We start from the raw sequence: 6,025 nt of genomic DNA, 5'->3' as shown, positions 1-6,025 counted from the left end.
GCCTGTTCCCTCCTCCCAATGAAAAAAACAAACAAACCCCGTCTCCCGCATCCTGGAAAACCTTCCCTGCATCCCACCGCCCTTCCAGCTATGGCCCCTCTTCCCCCACCCCTTCCTGTCCTCGGGATCTGGTGTTAGGCTCAGGGGGTTCTCACCCCTCCCCCTATTTTCCCTCCCTACTCCGATTAGACTGTAAACCCGTCAAACGGCAGGGACTGTCCCTATCTGTTGCCGACTTGTTCATTCCAAGCGCTTAGTACAGTGCTCTGCACATAGTAAGCGCTCAATAAATACTATTGAATGAATGAATACTCCATCGCTTAATAATAATACTAATAATAATGCTATTTGTTAAGCACTTACTACTACTAATAATGTGGGTGTTTGTTAAGCGCTTACTCTGTGCATAGCACTGTTCAAAGCACTGGGGTAGACACAGGGTAATCAGGTTGTCCCACGTGAGGCTCACAGTCTTAATCCCCATTTTACAGATGAGGTCACTGAGGCAGAGAGAAGTGAAGTGACTTGCCCACAGTCACACAGCTGACAAGTGGCAGAGCAGGGATTCGAACCCATAACCCCTGACTCCCAAGCCTGTGCTCTTTCCACCGAGCCATACCGCTACTATGTTCCAACTACCGTTCTAAGTGCCTGGGGAGATACGAGGTAATTAGCTTGTCCCACGTGGGGCTCATAGCCTTCACCCCCATTTTCCAGATGAGCTCACTGAGGCACAGAGAAGTTAAGTGACTTGCCCACGTGGGACTCACAGTCTTCATCCCCATTTTCCAGATGAGATCACGGAGGCACAGAGAAGTTGTGACTTGCCCACAGTCACACAGCCGATAAGTGGTGGAGCAGGAATTAGAACCCATGACCTCTGACTCCCAAGCCCATGCTCTTTCCACTTAACCACACTGCTCCTCCAGCAGCTTAATCACACTTCCAAAGCACTCCATCCCGATTCCTACAGAATTTATGGACATCTTATACTCGACAATTCCCCTTCCTGGAATTTAATAGTAATCATCATCATCATCATCATAATGATGTCGGTTAAGCACTTAGTACATGCCGGGCACTGTACTAAGCAGTGGAGCAAAAGCAAACAAATTGGGTTAGATACAAACCCTTGTCCCACGTGGGGTTCATAGTCTCAATCCCCATTTTACAGATGAGGTCACTGAGGCCCAGAGAAGTGAAATGACTTGTCCAAGGTCACACAGCAGACAAGTGGCAGAGCTGGGATTAGAACCCATGATATTCTGACTCCCAGGTTCATGCTGTAGCCAATATGCCATGATTTACTTTAATTTGTATCCTCCCTAGTAGTTTGTAAGCTCATTAAGAGGACAGGGATTCTGTTTTCTTACTCCATTGTGCTTAGTACAGTGCTTTGCCCAGAGTAAACACTCAATAAATATCATTGATTGTTTGACTGATTCAAGTCTCCTGACTCCCAAGCCTGTGCTGTGCACTTTCCACTAGGCCTTGCTGTTTACCATGCTCTTGCATCACCCACATCCCTAGAAATTATCCCAGACCTTCAGTGTCCGACTAATACCAGATGCTGCAGACTGAACAGCCCCACCGCACTTATATACATATCTGCAATTTTATTTATAAATTCTAACATCAGTCTGCCCGTCTAGAATGTAAACTCAGGGTGGGTAGGGAATGTGTCATACTGTTATATTGTGTTCTCCCAAGTGCTTATCACAGTGCTCTGCATACAGTAAGCGCTAGGCAGTTGACACCCAAATCTACATCTCCTCATCTCCTCCGCTCTTCTCTCTCCCTCCCTCCAGACTTGTATCTCCTCCTGCCTTCAGGATCTCTCCACCTGGATGTCCACCTGCCACCTAAAACTCAACGCGTCCAAGACTGAGCTCCTTATCTTCCTTTCTAAACTCTGTCCTCTCCCCACTTTCCCGTCACTGTAGACGGCATTACCATCTTTCCCATCTCACAAGCCCATAACTTTGGTGTCATCCTTGATTCTGCTCTCTCATTCACCCCACACATCCAATTCGTCACCAAAACCTTCCGGTCTCACCTTCACAACATCGTCAAGATCCACCCTTTCCTCACCCAAACCGCTACCTTGTTGGTACAATTTCTCATCATATCCCCACTGGATTACTGCATCAGCCTCCTTTCTGATCTCCCAAAACTCCTGTCTATCCCCGCTTCAGTCTATATTTCACTCTGCTGCCCCGATTATCTTTCTACAGAAACACTCTGGGCATGTCACCCCCCTCCTCAAAAATCTCCAGTAGTTGCCTATTAACCTTCGCATGATGCAAAAACTCCTCACTATTGGCTTCAAAGCTCTCCATCGCCTTGCCCCCTCCTACCTCACCTCCCTTCTCTTCTTCTACAGCTCAGCCCGCACACTCCACTCCTGTGCCGCTAACCTCCTCACGGTGCCTCGTTCTCGGCTGCCCTACCACCGACCCCTGGCCCACATCCTACCTCTGACCTGGAATACCCTCCCTCCTCACATCTGCCAAACTAGCTCTTTTCCCCTCTTCAAAACCCTACTGAGAGCTCACCTCTTCCAGGAGGCCTTCCCAGACTGAGCCACCCTTTTCCTCTGCTCCTTCTCCCCTCCCCATCACCCCTACTCCCTCCCTCTGCTCTACCCCCTTCCCGGCCCCACAGCACTTGTGTATATGTGTACATATTTATTACTCTATTTTATTAATGATGTGTATATATCTATAATTCTATGTGTCTATTTTTGATGGTATTGATGCCTGTCTACTTGTTTTGTTTTGTTGTCTGTCTCCCCCTTCTAGACTGTGAGCCCGTTGTTGGGTAGGGATTGTCTCTATCTGTTGCTGAAATGTACTTTCCAAACACTTAATACAGTGCTAGGCACACAGTAAGCGCTCCATAAATACGATTGAATGAATGAATAAATGAATAAATACGATTGACTGACTGACTGACTGATCTGCCCCACACATTTTCTCTCAGAAAATTCATCCACTTATGTGGTTTCAGGTACCATCTCTGTGAAGATGAATCCCCGAGCTACCTCATCAGCCTCAACCTCTCACCTGCCTTAAAATTTCTTATTCTTCCTGTCTCCAGGACGTCACTACTTGGTTAGCGACATCACTATTTGGATAACACTCTGGCTCCTTAAAGTCACCAGGTCTGAAATTGAACTCATCTTTCCTCCTAAATCTTCTCATTCTAGCTTTCTCATCATTTGTGACACCATCTCTCTCCTCCTTGTTCCAAAAGCTTGCTGTCTTGGTGCCATATTGATCTGTCCCTGTCTTCCAACTTGCATATTCAAAAATTCCAATTTCTCCCTTCTCTTCCATTGGAAGCAAATTTATCCTGCACTGCTGCCTGTCCCTTGCGTAGGGCTAGCTACAACTGCACAAGATTTAGAAACTAGTAGCCAAAGGATAAGGGGACAAGAAAGGTCAGTGGTCCCATGTGAGCATCTAAGCATGTGCTTTCATTGACCTCAAAATAGCAATGAAGGTCAGAAAAGGGAAGGAATGATTCTGCTTGTGACTGTTAAATACCCAGGTCTGTGTGGAGATGTAGGGGTTCGATGGAATCACTATGAATCTTGGACATTTAAATTGAAAATTCACCTTTAAATTTAAATTCACCAGTTGCAAAGTTTCCCCTGCCCCCTCCCTCCTTTTAGCTTCATGATGCTGGTGGTAAAGCCTTCGGATTCATTTGAACCTGAGTCAGAACTCAATCCTACAAACCTCTCGTTATTCTTGACCTCTTCCTCACTTTCCACTCCTATATTCTATCTGTCACCAAATCCTCACAGTATTTTCTCCTCAATATTTTCAGGGCCAATCCCTTCTTCTTCTTCATCAAAGTTGCCATCATGCTGGTCTAGGCGCTAATACTGCAACTTGACTACTGCATCAGCTTCTTCGTTGACTTCTTTGCCTCCAGTTTTTCTCTTCTTAGTCTCTATTTCTCTCTTTTGTCCAGATAATTTTTTAAAACATTATCTTCTCTTGCCTTTCTACCCCTCAAAAATCTCCAAAATCTCTGACTCAAATAATACAGTGTTCGCCACACAGTAGGTGCTCAGTAGATATTACTGAGAAACTAAATGGTTGATTATGTAGGTGGGATTAAATGGGAATGACCATTGAGCCCCACTGACACCCACCATCAGAATTAACACAAAGCCCACCTACCAGTGGTCCTTGGATTCTCAGCAATACAAGAAAACCTACTTTCTTCAATTCTCTTTCTCCAGAACCCACAGGGGGACCTAATTTAGTCTGTTAAAATGGGAGCATGGTGCTTCTTTCTAGGAAAGTCTTCATCCATCAGCCACATTAGCCAGATACGGTGGACCAACTGACTGATTGTGAAAGCTGAAAATGATTCCCCAGGAAGAAAAGCCTACCTGTATCACAGATAGAGGCCCTTACATCATATAGAGTAAAAGCATAGCCTAACAGAAAAAGCATAGGTCTGGATGTCAGGAGACCTGTGTTCTAATTCTGGCTCTGCTCCTTGCCTGCTGTCACTTCATTTCTCATTGCCTCAGTTTCCTCATTTATAAAATACCAGCTCTCCCATCCTCTGTATCTTTGAGCTCCTTGTAGGTTAAGGACCGTGTCCAATCTGCTTATATTGTATCTACCCCAATGTGCAGTGGTTGGCCTGAGAGAACCCTGACTAGAATTTGCCAGCAATGGCTAGAGATTCCCTTGATATTTTCTATACTCGATTCTCCCAGTGTCATCTTGAAGATGGTGATAGTAGTGGCCTCCTAGAAATCCTGGGTCACTTCTGCACTGTTCCTGAAGTTATTTAAGGGTGTGGATTCTGTCGGCAGTGACCCATGGCCTGCAGAGTGGCAAGACCAGAAATAGAGGCCTTCCAAGGAGGAGTTCGGACTGGGGTCTACTCCACCATGTGGCACTGGGACAGTGAGTCCAGACTGAATTCATCCTGCCCTAGCTCCACTCCAGGAGGGACCCAGCCACCCAACTGTCCCCCAAATCCACTCCTGTGGGCTTGTCAAGTTTGGGGAGGGGGATCCTGCTGCAGCTCAGAAAGGACACAAGGATGAGACCAGGGGCTGGCTGCTGGAAGCATCAGCTCACTTTCCAAGATGGCCACTTCCAAAGCCTGTTTCCTGGCTCTGCTCTGAAGAACAGAAAAATCACCGACCTCTGCAAACTGCTTGAGGAATAGGCAGTTGATGAGCTAAGAGTTAGGCAAGTGAATACCAGAGGAATAGAAACTCCTGACCCAAGGGATTTATACTTCATGAGCAAGGAGTTAGGCAAGGAGAATGTGAGAACAGCAGATGCTTCTAAGCAAAGTACAGCAAAATAAAAACAAAGACTAAAACAAGCAACTATCAGAGCTTTAACTTTAGGCACAAAATAACTATCAGTCAACAATAGACCATCCTTGCTATTTCATAGCTTAACAAATAATTTAAGTGAATTCTTCATAGACAATGCTGTGTATGTTTCTAGTATGTAAATCATTGATATCTCCCTGTTTTCCCCAATAAATAATGAGCTCTTTTAGGGTGGGGTTCTTGTCTTTTTCTTCTGGTGACTCATACAGTGCTCTGCTCATCATCCATATAATAAATATCATTGGAATACTGATTTACTGGTGAATCTCCTGGGAGAGAACAATGATCTCATTCCTCTTGACTGAAGGCAGAGCTGTTGGGTCCATTCTTGAAATGAAATGAAATGAAATCCATTGAAATTTTGACTACAGAGCCCATGTGAGCTCTTATTTTAGTACTGGATGGAGTGTGTGATAGGTTAGCTAAAGGCCTTTCGCTCAGAATCTATCTGCACAGTGCCACACTGCCATTTGAAAGACTTTTGTATTATTTTTTTGTCACTTTAAAATCTGTGACAACTCTGCTTTCATTACTGTTCGTTTTGCACATTGAAATAATCTCTTTTGGTTGTGGCAAGTTTAGTGTAGTGATCACTGTGCTTATCATCTCCTGGACTAAATAGTAATAATGGTAATGGTATTTGTT

General features: G+C 45.0%; 1 protein-coding gene across 1 annotated transcript in view; it reads left to right on the top strand.

Moving 5' to 3' along the window:
* LOC114817767 (natural killer cells antigen CD94-like) overlaps positions 1-6,025 on the top strand; it is an 88,106-nt gene that overhangs the window by 593 nt on the left and 81,488 nt on the right. The gene's annotated exons all lie outside the window — the stretch shown is intronic.

Source organism: Ornithorhynchus anatinus, chromosome 17, assembly GCF_004115215.2.
Source record: "Ornithorhynchus anatinus isolate Pmale09 chromosome 17, mOrnAna1.pri.v4, whole genome shotgun sequence".
Classification (NCBI taxonomy): domain Eukaryota; kingdom Metazoa; phylum Chordata; class Mammalia; order Monotremata; family Ornithorhynchidae; genus Ornithorhynchus; species Ornithorhynchus anatinus.
Note: the sequence above shows the minus strand (reverse complement) of the source record. Positions and strands in the feature narration are given on the sequence as shown.